Here is a 24,331-nt window from a genome sequence, read left to right as displayed (position 1 = left end):
GTATTTTGTTCTTTTGTGCATGGGGCCACCATGAGTCAGAGGGGCTTCATGGCCTCTAACAACAATAACAAATCCGGCAGGGGCATTTTTTTCTTCCAGGTGAAGTTTGCACCAGGAGATGAACCAGGCAGGATGAAAGGATCTGCCTAAACTGGGGTTTGCTATGGGCAGCACAGGTTATGGGGGAAGTTATAGAGATGAGGCTGCAGGAGCCAGCAGGCACCACCCCTTGAGAGGCTACAGTGCCCTGCTGAGGAATTCAGAAACACAACCAAGCCAATCCCACAGCCATCAACTCAATTCCGACTCATAGCGACCCCGTCGGACAGAGTAGAACTGTCCCATAGGGTTTCCAAGGCTATATATTTTTACGGAAACACACTGCCATATCTGTCTCCTGCGTTTGAAATACCTCATTGCCATCGAGTTGATTCTGACTGATAGCGATTTTATAGGACACAGCTGAACCACCCCATGAGGCTTCCGAGGAGCGGCTGGTGGATACGAACTGCCCACCTTTTGGTTAGCAGCCGAGCTCTTAACCGCTGCACCACGAGGGCTCCGCATCAGAAATACGGTAGAGGAAGAACAGCTCTGTAGCTCTGAAGTGAGGCTGAACGTCCTGAGTTTAGATTCCAGCGCTGCTACTTACGGGCTTCAACTTGGGCCAAGTGAATGGAAACATCTGGAAACCTCGGCCCAGGCTTGGCATGCAAGCTTGTTTGCATCTTTCCTTCTGGAGAGGCCTGTTCTTGGTTTAATTCGCTCACTTAAAAGCAAACATTTAAATGAGCACTTAGTAGTTATGGCCATGGTGAAAAGCACCAGGAGGGGAGCAACAAGTAAGACACATTCTTGCCTGCAAGGAGCTTAGTGGCAAAACAGGCATGGAAGTAATTAAAGTTGGGAAACTGAGCTGGGTTTGCTTTTCTATCGTTCTTATTTCAGTTTCTAAATTAAATTGTTGTTGTTCATGTGATAGCAATGAATAAAGCAAGGGTGCCTAGTTTTTTTTGTTTGTTTATTTTTTTCCCCCTGCCCCACACTCACACACAGACACACCACTGTGATTTCTGTTCATTTCTTAACTGAGGACTTTAAAAAACATTACTCAAATTGACTATTCCTTATTTCTGAAGCTTTGCGTTCTGGAAAATGAATGAGCATCTCACACTGCCTCTGATTCAAGCTTTAAACCATCTCCAATAGGTTTACTTTAAACACGGGATGCCTGCATGTTTATCCCACTCATCCTGAAATCTTTAGATGCTGTTTGATCTTCCTGGGGAAAGGAACCTAGATACTGCACATGATACAACCGTCTCTGTAATCATCTCTTCTGCTGGAGTTCAATGGCTTCACATTAAGTGCAACGGGATATGTTAAGTCAAATCATCACCTATCTGATCAGTTATTTTTTGCAAAATGCTTTCTATTTTATACTTTCAAAATAGTACCTATTTATTATTACTTAACTAAAACATCTGAAATAAGCTGGCACCAGGGGGAGAAAGGCTGTAATAGTCAAGGCAAGTTCCAGGAGCTCAGAGGGGAGGCTGGTATGTGGAGAGTGGGTGTGAATCCCGGCTCCTCCCTTACTCCCTCCTGTGACCGTGAGCCAGTTCTATGACCTGTGTGTGCCACATTTTCTCATCTGAAACATGGGGATGGTTAACAGTGCCAAGCATGGGACCAGGTAACCTTTTGTTCTGTTTATTACTCTATAAAGTGCTAAGGAGAGGGTCTGGCATACAGAAAACCTTCATCAAGCGACAGTTATTACCAGTGTCTTCATCAGAGCTCCATCTTCCATTGTTTTAGCGGATAAAGGGGAGAGTGTTGACACACTGCACGGATTCCCACCAATGTCACAAAGCAACCTTGTGCATAAATTGTTGCATGAGAAGCTCATCTGCTCTGTAAACTTTCACCTAAGCCAAACCAAACCTGTTGTCATCAAGTCAGTTCCGACTCATAGCAGCCCTCCTGGACAGAGCAGAACTGGCCTGGGGGGTTTCCAAGGAGTGACTGGTGGATTCAAACTGCTGATCTTTTGGTTAGCAGCCATAGCTCTTCACCATTGTGCCACCTGGGCTCCAAACTTTCACCTAACCAAAACCCACTGCTGTCCAGTCAATTCCAATTTATAGTGACCCTATGGGACAGAGTAGAACTGCCCCCTGGGGTTTCTAAGGAGCTGCTGGTAGATTCAAACTGCTGACCTTTTGGTTAGCAGCCACAGCTCTTAACCACTGTGCCACCAGGGCTCCAAACTGTCACCTAAAGCACAATAAAATTAAGTAAGTACATAAACAAATGGCAGAAACAAAAAAAGAAAAGTCTATTTCAGGTAATCGATAACCGCTGCTAGTACAGAGATTTTCAGCCACTTAAAAAGCATCTCCACAAAAGAGCCTTTGCTTGGAAGGCCCAGTATACTGGTGGGAACAGGGTGCTGAACTGTGGGTTAGGAGCCAGACCCAGGCTCCAGTTCTGTCCTGACTTCTCTATGACCTGGAGAAAGTCACAGAAATACTCTGAGCCTCAGCATCCTTGTTTTCGAAAGAAAGCAAATGGGCTATAGATGCTATGGCTACATATTGTTTTCTAACCACCTAAAGAGTGAAATCTTTAGAGAATTAAGAAACATATACTTGTTTGTCTTGACAAAATAATATTATCTAAAATTCAAAGCAAACAAAATACCCAATGCCGTCGAGTCGATTCCAACTCATAGCGACCCTATAGGAAAGAGTAGAACTGCCTCATACGGTTTCCAAGGAGCACCCTGTGGATTGCAACTGCCAGCCTTTTGCTTAACAGCTGTAGTTCTTAGCCACTATGCCACCAGGGTTTCCAAAGAAAACAAATACTGTTTAGAGTAAACCACAAAGTTCTGTCACATGTACCAGCATCAGTCTAACTCCTCATAGGCTAAAGGCAGTGACCCTTATTGCATTTCTAAGCCACTGAGGTCTTTTTTGGTAAGAGGGGAATTATACAGCCTTTAGTGGGAAAAGATTCTAACCTTGGGTGGTGGTGTTGTTAGGTGCATTGAATCGGCTCTGACTCACAACAAACCTATGTACAACAGAAGGAAACACTGCCTGGTCCGATGTCATCCTCACAATCGTTGTTATGCTTGAGCCCATTGTTGCAGCCACTGTGTCAATCTACCTTGTTGAGAGTCTTCCTCTTTTCCACTGACCCTGTACTTTACCAAGCATGATGTCCTTCTCCAGGGACTGGTCCCTCCTGATAACGTGTCCAAAGTATGTGAGGTGCAGTCTCATCATCCTTGCTTCTAAGGCGCGTTCCGAGTGTATTTCTTTCGATCTACTCTGGTCCTGCTCAGGTTGTATTCAGCATTCATTCAATGAATATTGATTGAACCTAGGGTTTGATTAAGTGGTGGGTCAGCTAGACTAGGTAACAATGTCTAAAGGATGCTTAACCACCACTGGACAAAACACTAGAATGGTGGCTATGCTAGGGTTAGGATTGTTGAGAAGGCTAAGGACAGCCATTCATTAGCAGGGCTCAGAGCTACATAGGTAACTGAACCATGGATATACAGACACCACCCATAAAAACCATTTGGGCCTTATTAATGTCTTATGTGATAAGAATTCTAACATAGCTACATTTCAGGAAAGGGTTGTTTTGTGCTTCAAGATTAAAAAAAAAATGATGTGGGAATGAGTTATCATCTCCCAGTAACTGTATTTCTTCCTACAATTCTTAGTGAATGAAAGGAAAACACAAAGGTACTGGGGAGTGAAAGAAAACAAGTAGGAATCTACACCATAGATTTTTCTAAATCGCTTTTTCTGTGGAGCCGACTGCACTTGACAGGATCTTAGTGGTGCTCACTCATGTAGTACCTCAATCCAGCTCCTTCTGAGAGGAAAGTGCTACATACAATTGATGCGTCTGCGTGTATGTATGTGTGTGTGTGTGAGAGAGAGAACTCCAGTGGTAATCCAGTTCTCAAGATTTCCTGTTACTCTCATACCCCCTCAAGGCCATTAACGTGTTAATGAAGCTAACACCGCCTAGATAATCCTGCTTTTGTAAAGCAGGACACTATGATGAGTTTCCAGAGATGTAAAAGGGATAAATCTGACTGCATCCACCTTGACCAATCAGTCACATTGCTTTTCTCCTTTCACAATCACTTTCACCTCCCGACAAGCTTGCATGAACGTGCAGGCCTGGCTTTGCACTCCAGCCTGGTACCAGAACTTAACCAGTAGACTCATCAGTGTCCAACACGCCATAGAGAATGAGTAGGATTGGCCAAACAATGATGGATCAGGTTAAATGAGGCTTTGGAGATTGCGCAAGATTTCTGGGTTCGCGTTTCATACTTTTTCTGCAAATGCTTAGATTTGTCAGGAGAAAGGCTTTTCATAGCATGAGTCACAGAAATGGATTTCGGCAGATTTCTTCTTACCATTATTAGCCTCCTTCTTCCCTCCCCACCTTGTAAAATGAGCACACTCAGACACAGTCTGGAGCGTACACCACCCACTTAGGATGTAGGTTCCCAGGCCTCCTGGGTGCAGGTGCTCAGCTGAACGCAGTTGAGGGAGACAGATGTAAGATATGGCCTCACCCTAAGGATGCTACCGTGTAAGAGGAAAAATGGATGTGGAGAGACACACAATCCAATGAGAGGGAAGTGGCTATAAAATAGATAATATTTTAGCAACTTAAAGGAGGTAAAGAATATGGAGTCTGGGATATGTTTCTTGGAGAAGACGTAAGAGGTCTAGTGGAGACAAAACACTTAACTGAAATCCAGGGTAAAGCATGGAAACAAGAAAACAGAGAAATAAAAAGAACCACGTGGTAAGGTCAAAGCAACTGGAGACAGATCAACCTAGATTTAAATCCTGGCTTAGTGCTGGGCCCTTGGGAAAGTTCCTTCCCTCTCTGGGCCTCATTTCCCCACCTGTAAAAAGGAAACGTTGCCTACACTATGGAGTGACTGTAAGAACGGTAAGGAGCTCGAACTGCTGGCCAAAAGGTCAGCAATGTGAATCTTCCAGCCGCTCCTTGGAAACCCTGTGGGGCAGTTCTACTCTGTCAGAATCAACTCAACAACAGGTTTTGTTTTTCAGTACAGGCAAAAACCCTCACCCACCTGACACATGGTTGTTGCTGTTGTTAGCAGTCACAGAGTTGTCCCCTGACTCATGGTGACCCCATGAACAACGATGCAAAAGACTGCCTGGTTCTGCGCCATCCCATGATCAGTTGCAGACAGAAGCACTGTAATCCATAGGGTTTCCACTGGCTGATTTTCGAAAGTAAATTATCCATCTTAGCCTGGTGGCCCCACTGAAACCTGTTCAGCATTATAGCAACACACAAGCCTTCAGTGACAGACAAGTGGTGGCTGTTCATGAGATGCACTGACTGGGAATTGAACCTAGGTCTCCCACCTGGAAGTCTGGAGTTCTACCACTGACCCACCACTGCTCCCAAGTGGCAGATGGTAGACCCTCAATAAATTGAGACCTCAATGATACTAGCTAATCAATTGTAGCTGGATGATATTAGCTTGAAAAGTAAAATGAAGAGACAGGAAAGTAATAATTTTGGTTTTATAACACCTACTCTTGTCTGCCTTAAATAATTACCATAAGTAAAGAAGGGGGCTGCCAACTTTCAAGAAATTGACGAGTAAGAAAAATTTCTTCAGTGAAAGCTGAAAATATTTCTCTATTGATTGCTATGCAGACAGAGACACGTAGCCAAGAAAAAGCAGACTCAAAAGCATAAAGTGGCTCTTAATCTAATGTGCTTAAAACACGGCTATTATTTATTTTTTTTATTAATGAAACAACCAGCCTGTGAATCATCTTCGACAGAGGACCTTAAAGAACAATTCAAGTAAGAAAAGGCAGCAGGCGAAGATGATTTTAGAAACGTGTGTGTGTGTAAATCATAGCAAGGCTGGTGGCCTGAGTAACTGGAATCCCAACAAAGGCCTGATGACAACCCAGAGACTGTAGCTCCTGTGAATGTCTGCAGAGAGCAGGCTGGGGGTTACGAGCAGGCAAACACAGGCTCCACCTCTCAGACTCAGAGTGAGAGGATGTTCCAACACAGGGGTCTTCCAGGCTGGGAAAGGTTGACACACCAAGGCTTTGACCTGGTTCTTCCCAGTTCAGTCACGGCTGAGGAAGCAACCCCAGAACAGACCTGAATTTTTAAAATTTAGGTGAACTGGAACCATAACCGGAATGGGAAAAATTGTAGATCAGAGTTCTACTAGAAACGTAATCTCCCTCTTAGAAAACAAGAGCAGCGTACACACTGCATAGCAACCAAATCTCTTGCCCGTCAGATTTTACACAAAGTCAGAAACAGCAGTGCCCCACTCAAAGATGGTGGCCGACTGTGCCACTTTGAATGTGTATTGCTCTCCTCAGTCCTGACGATAATCCAATCTCCCGGCATTAGGTTCCTGAAACGGCTCACTATACTTCTTTCCAGTCTCCTATTCCAGGGCTTTGACCCACAATTTTTCCTGTACCGGTTATGGTTCTGGATCACCCAAATTTTAAAAACTCTGGTCTGTTCTGGTTTCACTTCATGGGCCATGAATGAACCGGTCTGAACCAGTCTGAAGCCCTGTGACACACATAATATCTAGGATGAGAGAGCTCCAGAAGGGACAGAGCACTGGGTGGCAATGAACTAACCCCGAGGACATTTTCTCAGGTCACTCTAATTCCTTTGGGGAGCTACAAGAGGAGTCTCTGGATGGCGCAAACGGTTAAGTGCTCGACTAATTGATGAAAGGTTGGTGGTTCAAACCCACCTACTGGTGCCTTGGGAGACAGGCCTGGTGTTCTACTTCCAAAAGGTCACAGTCTTGAAAACCTTAAGGAGTAGTTCTACTCTGCATGCACGGGTTTGCCATGAGCGGAAATCCAGCAACAAGGAGGCTACAAACAGCAGTTGCCATCTCAAGTCAGATGTCTGAACCACAGCACCGGTATCCCAAAAGCCCGATATGTCTACTTAGAATCATGGTACTTTCACCTCCGAGCTGGCCAGACCTGGAGACCTTCCTACCCCTTCTCATGCTCATGAATCCATGTGTCACCCAGCAATGGTGTACCAATGCCCCTGACTAGGCACAGGTGATATTTCGTGGTACAAGGAGTGGTTTGTCCTGCTCCCCGGGGGCTGCTTCCTGAGGGAGGCAGAGAAGTCAACAAGCAATTATAACAATGTCACCTGTGTGAGAAGAAACACTCTAAAAGGAGCGAAAATGTGTCCCTCACTCAAGACTCACTAGGGGAGACTGAGATAAGCACCCCCATCTCAGTGCCTTCTCGCCTCGAGGGTTGGTAGTGGAACTCTGTTCACCTGTTTCCCAGGGACCCATAAAGGCAGAACAGCTGGTGTCCTGAAATTGCAGGTTATCATGCCAGAGAAAAGGAAGAGAAAATGCTCTTCTTACAGCTTCAGGCCACATATGACAAGCAACACTTCCCCTCCCGTTCACTAGCCCCAGCAAGGCACAGTCATGTCGAACTTCAAATAGGAAAGAGAATACCAGTACCAGGTGTTGCTGACTCCAACTTACGGTGCCCCCATGCGTATCAGAGTGGAACTGTGCTCCACAGGTTTTCAATGGCTGATTTTTAGAAGTAAATCGCCAGACCTTTCTTCTGAGGTGCCTCTGGGTGAACTCAAACCTCCAACCTTTCAGTGAATGGCCAAGCACTTTAACTGTCTGCACTACTCAGGGACTCCAGGAAGGCAAGTACAACCCCATTACGTGCCTAGATGATGGAGATCCACAGAGACTACCACAAGCACAGTTATCTAGGATGGGCAGGGGAGACAGTAGATCTAGACAGCAGCCAAGAGAGATCTTTAAGGAGAACATGGTGAAGCTGGTGAGAGGGTGGCAGGGAGGTCCAGCATGTACCAAGGATGGGGAAGCTGCATTCCAGATCGATCTGGGGAATAGCGGACGGTCCTGCGGTCAGGTTATGTGTTTCTATCATAAAGAATGAAGGATGAGGCTTAACAGGTACATCTGAGTCAGAGTGAAATAGGATGTGAACGCCATGCTGGGAAACTTGGGCTTTATCATTATTTTTATTATAAAAAAATAAAGCTAGAAAAGAAGAGCTAATTTTTGTGCACCCACTAAACCCAAAAAACCCAAACCCGTTGCCGTTGAGTTGATTCTGACTCATGGCGTCCCCATGTGTTACAGAATAGAACTGCTTCATAGGTTTTCCTTGGCTGTTATCTTTAGGGAAGCGGTTCCTGGGTGGTGCAAACAGTTAAGCGTTGAACTGCTAGCTAAATGGCTGGTGGTTCCAATCCACCCAGAGGCACTTCGGAAGACAGGCCTGGTGATCTGCTTCCGAAAGATTACAGCTTTGAAAATTCTATACACATGGGGCTGCAATGAGTTAGAACTGACTGGATGGCAACCAACAAGAACAACAACATCGACAACTATAATCTTTATGGAAACATACTGCCAGGCTTTTCTTCCGTGGTGTTGCTGGGTGGGTTTGAATAGCCAACCTTTAGGTTAGTAGTTGACAGCTATTTGTGCCACCCAGGGATCTTGGGCACCCACCACCTGCATTATATTCTGTATGCATTATTTCATTTAATCCCGTCAACTATGAAATGGGAGGGCATTAGGGTGCAAGGATTTTTCATTCAACAATTATTTCTTGGGAGCCACCTGTCTGCCAGAGACAGATCCAGGTTTGGCGGTTCTAGGCAAAGTCCCCATCCTTCTTTAACTTATTCTAGTGGAATAGATCAAACATTAAATAAGTAAGATATGAAAGAATCCATAATTAAAAATCTTCAGTGGATACCTGAGGTTTAGAGAGATTATAAACTGGCCCAAGGGGATACTGGGATGAAGTCTTACAGCGGGGCCCAGATCCGTCAATCCAGAGTTCCTGCCCTTAAACTAATACTGTGAATAATGAGGATCCCTGAACATCCTGCACCAGGGGACAGATAATGCAGGAACCTGACTGGATTTGTGTTTTGCAAAGATGGCTCAGGTCAGGGGAAAAATGAACATAGAACAATATTGCAGATGGCAGCCAGCTATAAAAGTTACTGAGCTGGGGAGGGACAAAAAAAGCAAAACCAGAATACATGATGTGTGTTTCAGCTGAAGACAGCAATATAAGAGAAATTATGAAGCCCGGCAGGATCCATCACCAACTAACATACACAAACCTAACTGTAACAGTTGCTCAAAGGCAAGAGGGATCAATTCAGGGTTACCATGTTTGATTCATGTTTCTCTTCAATTGCTTGCAAATGTTTCTGTGCTTCAGTTTCCCCTTCTATAAATTTTGTCTGTAGGCATATGATCTAGTTTTTGGATAATGGAACTTGAGGAGGAAATTCTTTGGAGGCTTTTGAGAAAGCTTTCCCTCCCTGAATAAGAGAAGTGAAGCCCCAACGCTCTCTTCATACTTTAGGGCAGTGTCATGAAATAGGCTACATGGGGTCACTGTGGCCCTAACGCCACTGGGCGGGAAGGATCATAATGAGGAGACAGACTCCCCCCAACGGAAGGTGAAGCGTGGCTAGATCCTCGATGGCATCCTTGATCTGCTTTCTGAACAAAATCATGCTTATCAGCAAGAAAACCTAATGATTGCTATTAATTTCCATATTACAAAGCATTTACTATGCCTCAGAGTTCCTGGTGGTGTAAATGGTTAATATGCATGGCCGCTAACCAAAAGGCTGGTGGTTCTAGTCCTCAGACACGCACCTTGGAAGAAGGGCCTGGTGATCTACTTCCGAAAAATCAGCCACTGAAAACCCTACGGAGCTTAATTCTACCCTGACACACATGGGGTCGCCATGAGTTGGAACCGACTCAACACCAACTGGTGGGTAATAGGTGCTCAGTACCAGGCTCTCTAATGGGTGTTTTACATACATTATAAAATGTGACTGTCACAGCAAAATCCATTATTAAGTACATCTCATTTTACAGATAAGGGAAAGTACAGCATTTCCCCACTGTCAAATACCTCAAATAACACCCGCCCCTAAATCAGGGGACGCTCTTAGGAGCGCCGAGTCACTGTCAACTCCCAACTGCTTCAGGCATAGAGCATGGACCCCAGGATTCTCTTGCCTCATGGAAAGTCTGACCAGGATGGTTCCATCACCCTAGAAACAGGCAGCTTGTGTGCATGTAGACCCGGCTTGGAGTGACTGGGAGGAGGCCAGTGTGCCCGTACACACTATTCCACAGGAAAGAGTTGGGACAGAAGAGAAATCACCCAGAAGCTCTCTTTTAGAAGACCTGAAGCTTGATTAACGGAAATTTAAAGACAAACTAAAAACCCCCATGCCATTGGAGGGGTACCACCAGGGGACAGGGCAGTGGGTCTCTCCACAAGATGGCACTCAGGTCTTATCTGTGATTTTACGTTGTCAGGGAACAGCGAGAAAGGCACATGCCTCACTGTTTACACCACGTTCCACTTCTTTCCAGTTTGACCAGCATCATTTTTATGTTTTTTCCCTCAAGGTCATGCGGGCATTAGGTTGGGATCCTGAGAAACCTTAGGACAGGGAGAGTGGAGTGACATTTACCTAAAAGACCGTCCTGGGATTTAATCAGGAGCACCTAAAGGCTGCCCTGTCACAAAATGTCACAGGACATTCATGGTTCATGCCCTTTGATGCCCTTTGTCTGTTTTCAGTGGTTTTCTTTCTTCTCCTCCTCCTCTCTCTGTCCCTCCCTCGCTCCTTTCCTCTCTCCTTCTGTGCTTTGCCTGTGACTCCTCCTGACATCTATTTTCATACCTTTTCTACATCGCTGCTTCTAATCTTTTGTCCCAGAAAATGAAATAATAAGGTTTGCTGTAATTATATGAATTAAGATTAAAGAAACAAAGGCAAAAGACTGCGGCTCTCTCCAGGAAGAGGATGCATGAGATTCGGTTCATGCTCTGTGTGATGTGACCTTGACTTTGGCAACTCAGAGGCTTCTATGCTTTCTTGTGTCATCTTACTAATAATATCTTACTTTTTATGTATTTTTTTTAATGTTGACTATGAGCCAGGAGGAGCCCTGGTGGTACTGGAAGGTAAGCGCTCAGCTGCTAACCAAAAGGCTGGCAGTTGGAACACACTAGTCATTTCTCAGGAGAAAGATGTAGCAATCTGGTGCCGTAAAGATTCATACCTAATATACCTGTTGCCATTTTTTTTAGTGACCCTGTAGGACAGAGCAGGACTGTCCCAGAGGGTTTCCAAGGCTGAGCCCTGGTGGTGCAGTGATTAGGCTGCTGACCAAAAGGTCGGCAGTTCGAATCCACCAGCCACTCCTTGGAAACCCTCTGGGGCAGCTCTACTCTGTCCTGTAGGGTCGCTATGAGTCAGAATAGACTCAACAGCAATGTGTATGAGCCAGACACTGTGTAAATGCTTGACATAAATACCTAGTTTAGTCCATAGGAATAGTTTCAATTATGCCCATTTTACAGATCAGGAAACTGAGGCTTAGAGATGTGAAGTAACTCACATACTATTGCATGGCTGAAAAGCAGAAAAGCAGATTCTAACTAGATCTCTCCTGCTGGTTAAACTTGCATGTTAACCATTATGCTGGTCTGTCTTCTGCCCCATATGCCATGGAAGTGCATTGTTAGGCAAGCAACCTCAGTTAAAAATTACAAATATATGCAACAGGATGGAGGCAGTGGTGGTTCAGTGGTAGAATGCTCGCCTTCCATGCAGGAGAACCAGGTTTGATTCCCGGCCAAATGCACCTCATAAACAGCCGCCACCTGTCTGTCAGTGGAGGCTTACATACTGCTATGACGCTGAACAGCGGAACTTCCAGGCTAAGATGGGCTAGGAAGAAAGGCCTGGCAATTGACTTCCAAAAATCAGCCCATGAAAACTCTATGAGTCACAATGTTCCTATCTTCAACCGATCATGGGGATGGTACAGAGCCGAGCAGCATTTAGTTCCCTTGTGCGTGAGGTCACCACTGAGCTGGGGGCTGATTCAGTGGCAGCTAACAACAGCAAATGGAACCCAAACTGGATATTTCAGCATGAGCGATACTTCATCCTTTAAGAAAGTGAAACACTCTGCTTTGGAAAGTTCACATGGCACAGAAGTCTTGTTAATTTAGTTCCCTGCCATGTTATTACCTGGAATGGAAACACAACATTTTCACAGCCATGCTAAGCACAACACACTTGAGTAGTCTTCGGGGAGATGGGGACTAAATTTATAACCTGAGGTCACCTGCTTGGTGGGAACGCATCTGAAAGGCCCTAACAGTTTTATGAGCTTTACATTCATCTGCTACAGGCACAATTTCAGTTGTGAGCTTTCAGAGCCCAGAGGATCCTTTAGTGTGCTCAGCGGTGCCCTCGCGTGAGCTGTTAGCCTTTCTAATTCCAGCCCTGCCGTAATGAGCTCGGAACAATATTTGTATTTAATAAGGCACTGCCATAGTGGACTCAACACTACCCTGGTGGCCTCTCCGGGCTGAAACATCTTCTTCTCAAAGGCTGACGGGAATAATTTGGCTCACGCCTGCATGGCATGAAAGAGAAGCTCACTCGCTTATTAAATGCACTGAAAGACCTGGCTTGATTTAGGATTTTTCTGGTTCCTTTCATCTAACAGATAAATACGGCTTTGCTTGATTTGGCTGTTGCTAACCATTTTTTAACACAAGCCTTCTTTTTCCGCTTGGGCCATGAACTAGAATCGTACCCCAGTGACGTCATTTCACAGTGTTCTTCCCTTTCTAACATCCTGTATTTCCAGAACGTTTTCAAACTGTTCACCACAAACATGTTGTTGTTGCTGGGTGCAGAAGAGTCGATTCCAACTCATAGCAATCCCATGTGACAGAGTAGCACTGCCCCACAGGGTTTCCTTGGCTGTATCTTTACAGAAGCAGATTGCCAGGTCTTTCTCCTAAAGAGTGGCCAGGTAGGTTTGAACCTCCAACCTTTCGGATAGCATCCGAGTATTTAACCATTGCACCACACTTGCCATAAGAATAAAAACCAAAAACCAAACCTGTTGCCATTGAGTGAATTCCAACTCAAAGAGACCCTATAGGACAGAGTAGAACTGCCCCGTAGGGTTTCCAAGGAGTGTCTGGTGGATTCGAATTGTCAACCTTTTTGGTTAGCAGCTGAGCTCTTAACCACTGCGCCAACAGAGCTCCTGCCACAACAGGGACACCTAATAAAATACAGGATGCTGAGTTAAATTCCAGATAAACAATGAATACTTTCTTAGTATTTAGTATTATTTGGGACACCCCTATACTAAAGAAAGAGACCCAAACATGCCAACGATCATGAAATGGCACAGGACTGGGTACCGTTCTGTTCCACATCAGATCACCTGGAGTGGAAGCCGCCTCCACAGCGATAACGACACCACCTTTACTGAAAACTTATCCACTGTTCACCTGAAATTCATATTTACCTGGACGTTCTGTATTTTTATTCTCTAAATCTGACAACCTTTCAGGAGAACATACCTTTTATTGAGCGTCATGCTAGGCACTTTATTTTGGCAACCTTTAATCCTTATAACAATGTTGAGAAAACTGAGACCCAGAAAAGTCATCAATTTCTCAGGATGACACAGTAAGTAAGGGACACATCAGAAATTTTCAGAATTTCTGGAATTAGACTTGGTTTGCACTCTACTGCTAACCTAAAGATTGGTGGTTCAAACTCAACCAGCCGCACCATGGAAGAAATGACCGGTGAACTGCTTCCATTAAGGTTACAGCCAAGAAAACACTATAAAGCAGTTCTACTCTGTTACACGTGGGTTGGAATCAACTCAGTGGCGACCAACACACACAACCACCACCTCCTTCCTAACCAGGACGCTGGGAAAAACCCAGTTTAAGAAATAATTTAAATAAAGCACAAGCAACTTTTCCAGAGAAGGCATTCAGCCCACTTTCACTCCATGCCACTCAAGGGCTGATTTTTTTGAGCATAGCTGGGCTAATGTGCCTTTGAATTTCAGCTGCATCGGCAATCACCTTTCTCCCACTGTATTGTAACTGCTGATACAGGACTTTGATTGACTCTCCCAAACTAAAGAGTAAAGACATTTACATAAAACAACCTCCTGCACGGTGTATGTGGATCTCATCTGCAGGAATTCTAGGGAAAAATTCGACAAGATGCAAAACGTATCTCAGAAAGTGCTGAAATGAAAGTTCTTGACAAATAAAAGGAAACGCGAATGCCTTAAATGTGAATGCGTGTCTTTGCTTATATAGCAAATGTTGGCTACTCAGTCCTCCGGGGATTTAACAAGTCTCCAGCTTGAGACATCTGCTCGCTGCAGGCAGAAAAAACATGGCTTCGGACTCAGGGTCTGCCGTTTACACTCTGGGGATTGGGAGAAGTTGCTTCACCTCTTTGGACCTCAGTTTCCTTATATATAAAGACAAGGCACTGAAAAGCTTCAGGGCCTCCCTCCCCGGAACGATACAGGTGTTAATGGAGACAGTAGATGCGATTGTACTATATGAAAGTCAAAATCGCTGTTATTACATTCTTCTAGTTCAGAGTACTTTTGCACAGCCCAGACCTACTCAGCAAAGAGTTTGTGCAAAGATGCCTGTTTTTCACAATGAAGATACAAAAAATAGATAATGCTGCAAAAGACCTCCTTAAAGCTTTATAAAGCTAAAGTGTCACTTTGATGAGTAAGGTGTATCTGACCCAATCCATGGTCTTTTCCATCTCCTCATAGCATGCCAAAGCTGGATAATGAAAAAGGAACCAGAAGAACTGATGAGTTGAACTGTGGTGCTGGCAGAGAATAGTGGATATACCATGGACTGCCAGAAGAATAAACGAATCAGTCTTAGAAGAAATACAAGCAGAATGCTCCTTAGAAGCGAGGATGGCAAGACTTCGGCTCGCTTACTTTGGACATGTCATCAGGAAACACCAATCGCTAGAAAAGGATTACCATGTTGGTAAAGTAAGGGTCAACGAAAACGTGGAAAACTCCAATGAGGTGGGTGACACAATAACTGAGAGATGGACTCAAACACATCAATGATCATGAAGATGGCACAGGACCAGACAATGCTTAGTTCTGTTATACATAAGGTCGCCGTGAGTCTGAGCTGACTTGATGGCAACCAGCAACAACAACAAAACGGATAAATGAGTTCTCCGTGAGATTTTCGGGGCTGAACAAATTGCTGACAAGTTGTATCATTCTTCTTTGGCTTTTGTCTCAGTGCCTCTATCTCTTCTTAAATACATCTTCCTCCATGAACCCTTCCCTAAAGCCCCCAGGCGGAAATGCTGCCTGCTGTTTCTTCACTGAGCAATTACTTTATGCCCGACATTGTTCTAGAAACTGGTAGGACAAGTGAACAAACGCCTCCAGGGTCCCTGCTCTTAGGGGCATGTATTCTGGTTGGGGCCTGCAGGATAATAGTCAAGAGAGCAGATGAAGTAATAAGATGCCTCCAGACAAACACCACGGCTACAATCGAAATTCTTCCTGCAAAAGAAATAAATAGGATGATGGCAGAAGGGGAGGGTGAGGGGAGTGTTCTCAGGGAGGGTCTGTCTGATCAGGCAGCCAGAGCGCTATGCATTTATCATCTTCATTTAAGAACTGAAGCCCTGGTGGTGTGGTGGTTAAGGGTTGGGCTGCTAAACAAGAGGTTGGCAGTTTGAATTCACCAACTGCTCCTTAGAAACCCTATGGGGCAGTTCTATTCGGTCCTTTACGGTCGCTATGGGTCGGAATCAACTCGCTGGCAACGGGTTTGGTTTTGTTTTGGTACGTACGAATTATGGTCTGTCAGTTGCGCGTATGGTTAACATGTTCAGAGGCTGACCAAAAGGTTATAGGTTCAAGTCTTCCCAGTGGTGCCTTGGAAAAAAGTCCCGGTGATCTATTTCCAAAATATCAGCCCTGGTGGGTACAGTGGTTAAGTGCTTGACTGGAAGTTGAAAGGTCGGTGCTCTGCGAGAGAAACATGTGGCAGTCTGTTTCCCTACAGATTACAGCCTTGGGAACCCTCTGGGGCAGTTTTACCCTGTCCTATAGGGTCACTGTGAGTCAGAATCGACTTGACAGCAATGGATTTTGGGATATAAATAACGTTTCTCAAGAACAATACTATTTTTTCTTAATCTTCTGGACAATTGTCCTGCCTACAACAGTCAGTATCAATGGTTGAGGCAGATTTGGGGGAAAGTGTATCAGTATCTCCAAGACTGCAACTATACTTCATACTTGGAACATATTTTCTTAAATGTTTTGCTTTTGTACGAAAATGGACTTTGGTAATACAGGCAGTCCCCAGATTACGAACAAGTTCCATTTCTAAATATGTCTTTAAGTCTAATTTGTACGCAAGTCACAATAGTTAGGTACGGTTGGTATCAAATGTCAGTCAGATGTTTGTCTTAGTACATGGTATACGGCGTACCCTTCTATGCATCAAAAACATTCAAGAAACACTCCCAAATACACTAAAACATCTTTAACATCACAAAGTAGCACCCCTTTGTTATTATGAACTAGTGTATGTACCTCGAATTTTTAATACAATTAGGCTTTACCAGGGTTGGTACAAAACTATGGGTTGTACTTAAGTCGGAAGTTCACAACTCACGGACTGCCAGTAATATAAAATTCCATTGCCGGAGAAAGAACTCAAAGCTCCAAAAAACCTACCCTTCTGATGGGGTCAAAGCTGAGTGCCAAGAAGCACTTGTCTAAATTGACTCTGGCACCTGATGGTCAGTTAAAAAGGTGCTGAATGGAAGAGGTCTGAGCATCCAAACTCCATTTAGTTCAGGTGTGAACGCGTTTCAATCATCTGAGCCCTGGTGGAGCAATGGTTAAGGGCTTGGCTGCTAACCAAAAGGTCGGCAGTTGGGATCCACCAGCCACTCCTTGGAAACCCTATGAGGCAGTACTACCCTGTCCTATAGGGTTGCTATTAGTAGGAACCAACTCGACAGCTACAGGTTTTTGGTTTTTGGGATCCCTCTGGATCATTTATTAACGTCTCCTGCGCTGGTCTATCACTTCCTTTTGGGCCAGGCCTTGACTGGTTTTGTTCATCACTGTGTGCTAATATTCGTGTGTCTGGCACATAGTGATACTGAATCAATCAGCAGAAGGTGCTTAACAGATTTGTTTTTGTTTTTTTAATTACAAGTATAATCCAATATCAGGGATTTTGCCACAAGAGCCATGCCCAGGATATAACCTAAGGTCCAAACTCCCATGCGCCAAAATCTTTAGGGTTGAACAATGAAGCTTCATTTTGGTTATGTGGCGCCGGAGGCTAAACTGCAAGATTCCTGGCCACCTGTCCAAGGCTTCACCCTAGCACCCGACATTTCACATCCCCTTCCCCGATATATTTTTTAGCCTTACCACGTCATTATCTGATACAACAGAAAATTTACTTATCTTGTATTTTTATCTGTTTTATTCCAAACTGTGTCACCAGTGAGTAGAACAATACTTGGTACGTGGTGGAAGTTCCATAAACATGTGTTACAGAAATAAATGTGCTCATTGTGACTGCTTCTTAAAACGAAGGGAAGGAGTGCCACAAACAGGTGTTAAAACAACACTACAAATGCTGCCTCGGTCAAGTGAAGGGATGTTAATGAACTAGAACACGTGCCTTGGTATTCCGGGTATCTGGTTCTCCTGTATCTCATATTCCAAAGAAATTTCCCTTCGATCCCCAGAAACTGGAAGTCAGACACTGGAGGCCTGTGGGAGGGAAATGAGGAATCCCTGGGTAGGGCAAATGGTTAAGTGCTCAGTTATTAACCGGAAGGTTGGTGGTTTGAATCTACCCAGAAGCACCATGAAAAAAAGTCTGGAGACTTACTTCTGAAAAAGTAGCCACTGGGAACCCTACGGAGCATAGTTCTACTCTGACACAAAAGGAGTCGCCATGTGCTGAAGTCAACTTGATGGCAACTGAATACATACACACACATTTTGGTGGGGGGGGGGGGCAGCAGAGATGAGGGCTACAGCTTATAGAGCGTTTTGTCTGGCCAACCTGGTGTTATTTAGAAATGCTGAATTTGTAGCCCACACTTAAAATTCCGGAGACTGCACATATAATCGTGAACTTACAGCCTATCTTGGGGGAAAAAAAAGCAGATCTGGTAAGACTGAGCCTGAGGTCTGACTCACAAGAGTATGCTGGGACTAAGCGAGCCCACAGCAAACAACTTCTCCCTCTACCAAGGCACACGCCCCACACACAACCTGCTTCATGCTTTACTCTGGTTGTTACTTCCTTGGCCTCTGAAGGCACTTGAGTTTGCGACCCCCTGCTGGAAAATTACCAAAAAGCATACATTCCGACAAAAAAAAGGAGGAAAGCATGCCCCATTGGGATCTATTTCCATTATGTTCAAGCTATTCCTTGTAAGAATAATGTATTCATTTTTCTAGACCTCTAGTGGTACCACATAACTACTGACAAACTATGGCCCAATAAATATTCTAACGGCCTGCAAAAGCTATGGACTTAACTCCCTGTGGAGAGAGGAAGCTGAGAATGCTTCATGCCAGAAGCAGCCCTGAAGATAAATCTTGAGAGGCTGTGCATCAGCTGGTTTCAATTCTGGCTAACTCAGAGAGAAAAAGGGATTCGCTTGAAGACGGTGGGTTACCTCTAGGAATTACAGAGAAGCTGGGAAGACAGGCTTGGAAATGAGAAGGAATGAAGGGAAAGTGAGCACCAGGGAACCCGCCAAGATCACGCCACAGAAACGGCACCCCTGGGACCACACCCTGGGACCTGGATGTGCTGCTGCTGACGTCACTGGTTTCAAGGCCCAAGGTGGCAAATAAACCCTCAGCTGCCCCTGTGTCTTTTAGCTAGTCCCGCAAGAGTCCAGGAGTCAGATGATATCATCCAAACTGAGCTCTGTGCAGGGTGAGGAGCCGTGGACAAGAAGAGAGAGTCCCACCTCCTACCAAAATCATCACTCAATGGTGGGGGGTGTGTGCCCCAAATAAGAAGGGTGTTTGGTGGCCCAGCAAAAATCCACTGCGGATTAGTAGGATTTCAAATGGTCACGGACGGGAGTACACTACCAGCCAGAGAGTGTTGCTGAATGAGAACAGACTTGAATTCCAATCTGGAATCTTTTGTACCTTCAGAAAATTAATTGCATTTTCTGATCTTCGGATTCCGAGTCTTTAAAATAGAAACTTTGCCATCTGCTCTACAGGGTTGCTGTGAAGATTCAGTTCAATCCTTTATTCACTTATCCCCAATATTTACTGAATGTCTATTAAGTGCCAGGCATTAAGCTAGGTTCCAGGGACAAGCTCTGAACGACACCTGAACAGCAGTTCACAGGCCGTAAGCACTTCTTTTTAGACAAGGGAGACCCAGACCATCTTGTGAGCGTGATGACATAACACTTTTTCCTCAACCAAATCGCTCGTCTTCACTTTTCTCCTTTTCTAATGAATTAATATCAGGGTCCTTCCTGCAAACATAGGTTCTTTGAAGATATATAAAACACATTAAGCTAAAAGGAGGGGAAAAAAAAAAAAGCCCTCTAAAAAGTTAACTCTGATTCTGAAAACAAGAAACCCATAGTTCTGAGAAGCAGTGAGGTCTGGGGCTGATGGAATTCAGGTGGAGCGATGACAAGAAGACACTGGCACATTGTACGAAAACCTCTCCCTTGCTGAATGTTTAATATATGTAATTCACACAGATGCACAGAAACTCCAATTAAAATGTACACTAAAATAGACTGAAAATTAAAATTGCAGGAAGGGCAAATGAAACGACCCTGCAGAATGTCACCAGCATTTTAGAACTGTCAAAATGGTTTTCACAGATACTGTCTCTTTCTCAATAATCCTGCTAGCCCTATTTTGCAGAGTAAGAAGCCCAGGTGCCAAAAGGAAAAAAAAATCTGCGTAAGGTCGTGGGGCAAGGAGCTGGCTCCAAATTTCACAAACACTCTTGCCCTTCCTCTACCAGAAAAGGACAGCCTGAAAAGAAAGCACTAGATCAAGTAGAGGGGCGAGGAAAGATACTAACACCAAATTGATAGGGAACAACCCTGGTATTTTCCTATACCAGCTGGTAAGTTACTGCCTTCTGCTCAAGATGGAAAGTGGCTGCATTTTCCAGGCAGCAGCTAGGAAGTCACTGCTCTCCAGCTGTGCCCTGGCTCCTCCACAACTGTTTCACAAGGACCCTGGTTTGGAGGCGTCCCCTGAGAACTCAGTGTCTGAGCGCTGACAAGGGGAACAAACTCAGCTCCTATCAAGACATCAATCAATACATTTACTATTTGACTACCTCTCCCTCCATACTCTAGCCTCAACACAGGGAACACAACTCATGGTTCACAGTTTGGTACATAGGTGCCACAGTCGGTGGGTAGGTGCCACTTTGGGAGTGTAGGTGCCACCGCGGGTAAGTAGCTGCCACCGTGGGCAGATGCCACAGTCTGGGAAAGGCACCCTGCTCAAGCAACTTTACACCACCCAGCCCATTTTGCTAACCCCCGTCTAAATCAAAAACCAAAACTTGCCTTCGAGTAGATTCTGACTCACGGCAACTCTCTAGGACAGAGTAATCCCCTTCTAGTCACCCTCAATTTTAAATTCAAGGCAAGAAAAGCTTCCACATAGTTTTTCCCTTCAGAGAGTTCCGGGGATTTTTTCTATGAAAAGGATTTCTTCTTTTAAAAACAAAAGGATGAGCCCCAACTCTGTTGCAGAGTCCATGTAAGGTAGATCCCATTTCCTTCGCTCAGGATCTACACTGTGCCTCCCCCCACCCCTTCAGGCTGCCCTCCAGTTCATCTGGACTCATAGAGATCCTATAGGACAGGGCAGAATTGCCCCATAGGGTTTCTAAGGCTGTAATCTTTATGGAAGCTGACTCTCCCCCACCGAGCAGCTGGTGGATTCAAACCACTGACCTTTGGGCTAGCAGCCAAGGGCTTAACTGCTGTACTACCAGGACTCCATACTGCACCAGACATTGCTTTATGCAGGACGATATGAGCCTTCTTACTATGAGTACCAAGAAGAGAACAAAGATCTGTTTTTCCCTGACACCCATTTTTAAGTTCAAGGTACCACTTTCGCACCAGTTTCTGTGAGCAAAAATCTCCCATCTTAAAGCTACAGTGCCTTTTACACCAGAAGGCTTCAGCCTGGACCCTCAGTCCAGGAACATCACTCAACAAGCCTTAGGAAGGAATCATCACTCCAAGCTGCCTTCATAATTAACTGCTTTGACTTACGAGTGCTTCGTCATGAAGTTGTCCATCACAGTCAAATTCGGTTGAAGGAGTAAGATGGGGTAACAGAAGCTGGGAAAGGTGCCTTTAGAAGCTCTCTGCCTGCCTAGCGCTGGAAAAAATCTTATGTAACACAATGGTCCAATTCAATATGTTATTTCTGCAATCCTGGGGGGTGGGGGATGCAGTGTAAGCACTGGAAATACAAAAGGTAAGGACAATTTGCAGGAGAATCTTTCATCCCCTGGCATTTCACTAGGTCAGGCTCATTCTGATTCCACCCAGTCGTTACCCAGAAAGCGGCAAACAAGAATAATTCTCTGAACGTCAAACGATGAGTTTTAGAAATGGAGAGAGGCAGAAATTGGGTTATTTCCCCTTCTTAAATCAATAGAAAAGACAGAATTCCGGGAATTAACCATTGGGTAGAAGCTGATAATTGCATTTGAACAAGAACAGCAACAAAACGGTGAGATTTGGGTACAAGCAAGAACGCCCCGGTGTGCAGCCACAGCGGCCCGCCGAGTACCTGGCGCCCGTGCGCCCGTGTACTGGTCCGGGAACCCGCTCCTCTAGCAGGTGGCGGAAGGCGGGCAGCGCGTTGGGGCCAGTCGCGGCGGGGTTTCCCTCGGAGAGTTCTGGCTACACTCCTTCCTCCGCCGCTCTCCCTGCCGTTCCCTGCTAGCAGGATTTGGAGTCGTCTTCCCAGAATCCCCGAAAAGCATCCTGACACAAGTTGTGGATAAAAATAGCCCTCCGAAAAGACTGGGGGAGGAGGTGGAGCCAGACTCGCGCAAGACTAGAGAAGGATAAGGCTGGTCCTGCAAAGTGGGGGACCGCGGGGAAGGATGCAACCCCGACCCTAAGGAAGAGTGTGCACATGCCTGCCCGGAGAAGGGGATGAGATGGAAGACCTACGGCGCGGGCAAATAACCGGACACGCCACCCTCACGTTCCGCATCCCGGCTCTGGTCGCGCCCGTGTCTCCACGTTCCCGGTCCAGCTCTCCGAGCCCACCGCCAGTTCCCAGGGAAGGCTGAGGCCAGAAGGGGGAGCAGCGCGCGCCGGCCGCCTTCCGGGAGAGCGCACCTGGAGACCGCACGCTTGGCGAGTCTCCCCGAGCACTGAGCAGCGGGGTACGCGCTCCCACCGAGAGTTCACACGCTGTCTCTCCTCACACGCATCCGCCGCCCCTACCCACGGTGCCCGAAATAGCAACCAAGGAAAAAAGTAAAAAGCAACACGAAAAATCAGGAGTCGCGTACAATTGTATAATTGACATTTGGAGAAAAGAGGGCACTCACAGTCTGGGTTGTTGCCTCCTCTCTCTGCTGGAGCATCTCCGCCCCTCGGGAGATGCCCCATCTCCTTCCCACTCCAACCAAGGCAGAGGCAAAACAGACCAGCCTCTCCCACCTTAGATGCTCCTTCGGCCGGGTGACTTTTGCCTACTGTGTGCCTGGCCCAGTTCCCAGTCTCGGCGGTACTGGGCTTCGCTGAGCACCGCGCTCCCCCTACCTGGCACAGTGCTGAAAAGAAGCGGCGGGCGCGTGGCGGCCAGCAGGAGCGAACCTTTCCGACTACGCGAGGGGGAAAATAATATCCAATCCCCTAAGCGTCAGAAACGCGGGTCCCTGCCCTCGGGACTTGCAGTGCGAAGGGGCCAGGGCAGGAGGTAATGACGAGGGGAAAGCCTCGGACATCTCCTTCCTTGTCCCTGCATCCACTCCATCTGCTTGCACTAAGTGCAGGGAACCAGGTGAGAGCCCCCGCCCCGCGCGCGAGGCACTCACCTGAGCGGCTCCGCCGTCCAGCCCGTCGGGCGCCCGGGGTCGACTCTGGGGCTGGGCCATGGGCAGCGCCGCCAAGTCCTGGCGGCGGGAGGAGCGAGCTTCGATGCACGCAGGCGGCGAAGGGTGCTGGCGCCCGGTAAGACCTGGCAGTGGCGACGGCTCTTGGCTGCCCGAGCGCCGGGACCTTGCAGGCTGACGACTAGGCACTCAGACCGTGGAGGGGAGGAGCAGGAGGAGGAGCTGGCGCGAGAGGAGGAGAGAAGGAGGTCCGGCCCGGAGGGAGCGCGCACTGGGCAGAGGAGGATCGCGAGCGCCCACTGCTGCTCGGCAACTCAGGTGCTGTGTCGAGCCCAGCCCGCTGGGCGCCCGGCGGAGCACTCAGCCCCCGGAGGCGCGACCTGGCTCCCAGCTCCCGCGGGCGTGTCTAGAGCGAGTCGATCCCGCCCACCAGGCACCGAGACTCCTCGGGTTTCAGTTCAGGGGGAGGAGGCTGGGTGGGGCCGGTTGTGGGCTGGGTGACTCGGCCGTCGCAATAAACCTGGGGACGGCTTGCCTTCTCCTTCAGCCCAGTTCGGAAAGGGCAGCCCCGAGCCCAGATCCCACCCCTTTCCCCGCCCCCCAGCTTGGCAAGGTCCCGGAATCTGCGCTCCCTTCCACGTGCGTTGGTACCCGTTCTCTCTTCCCGGCAGGTGACCCACCTTAGGCGCTGGTGCTCCCGCGCCGCCGGGGAAGCGGAGGAAGCCATCCTCCCAAGCTCGCACCGCGGTTCCGCTGGAACGCGGGCGGCGGGCTGAGCCGGGATTCGCGCCAGGAGCCAGCTCCCTAGCGCGTCGGGTCGCCGTTGAACACGCCCTCCCTCTTTGGTTTCGCGTCCTGGAGTGGAGGCCGATTTACAAGGAGAGCGCTGAGAATTCTCTCTGCCCGTGCTACTGCACCAGGACTGCAAACGTCAGCGAAGAAATTAAGCAGGATCTCCCTGCCCCGCCCCCCTTGCCGGAAGCTGGGCAGTTTTGTGCTGCAACCAGCATCCTGTAGGTCACCTTCAGCGTTAAGAAATCGGCCCCGGCGGTGTTGGAACTCATAGCTACCCTATAGGACAGAGTAGAACTGCCCCATAGGGTTCCCAAGGTTGTAAACTTTACAGAAGCAGACTGCCACATCTTTCTCCCGCCGAGCAGCTGGTGAGT

At 46.8% G+C, this 24,331-nt stretch overlaps 1 protein-coding gene across 2 annotated transcripts in view; it reads right to left on the bottom strand.

Moving 5' to 3' along the window:
- The window catches only part of HS3ST1 (heparan sulfate-glucosamine 3-sulfotransferase 1), a 42,077-nt gene extending 17,992 nt beyond the window's left edge, over nucleotides 1-24,085 (bottom strand). Inside the window, exon 1 of one of the 2 annotated variants that reach the window (XM_049886503.1) lies at nucleotides 23,843-24,085. The gene's annotated coding sequence lies outside the window, so the exon portion shown is untranslated. The other variant, XM_049886502.1, reaches the window with a different exon arrangement.
- Nucleotides 24,086-24,331: the final 246 nt, after the last annotated feature.

The sequence above is a fragment of the Elephas maximus genome, chromosome 5, assembly GCF_024166365.1.
Source record: "Elephas maximus indicus isolate mEleMax1 chromosome 5, mEleMax1 primary haplotype, whole genome shotgun sequence".
Taxonomy (NCBI): Eukaryota; Metazoa; Chordata; class Mammalia; order Proboscidea; family Elephantidae; genus Elephas; species Elephas maximus.
This window is presented reverse-complemented; position numbering and strand designations above follow the sequence as displayed.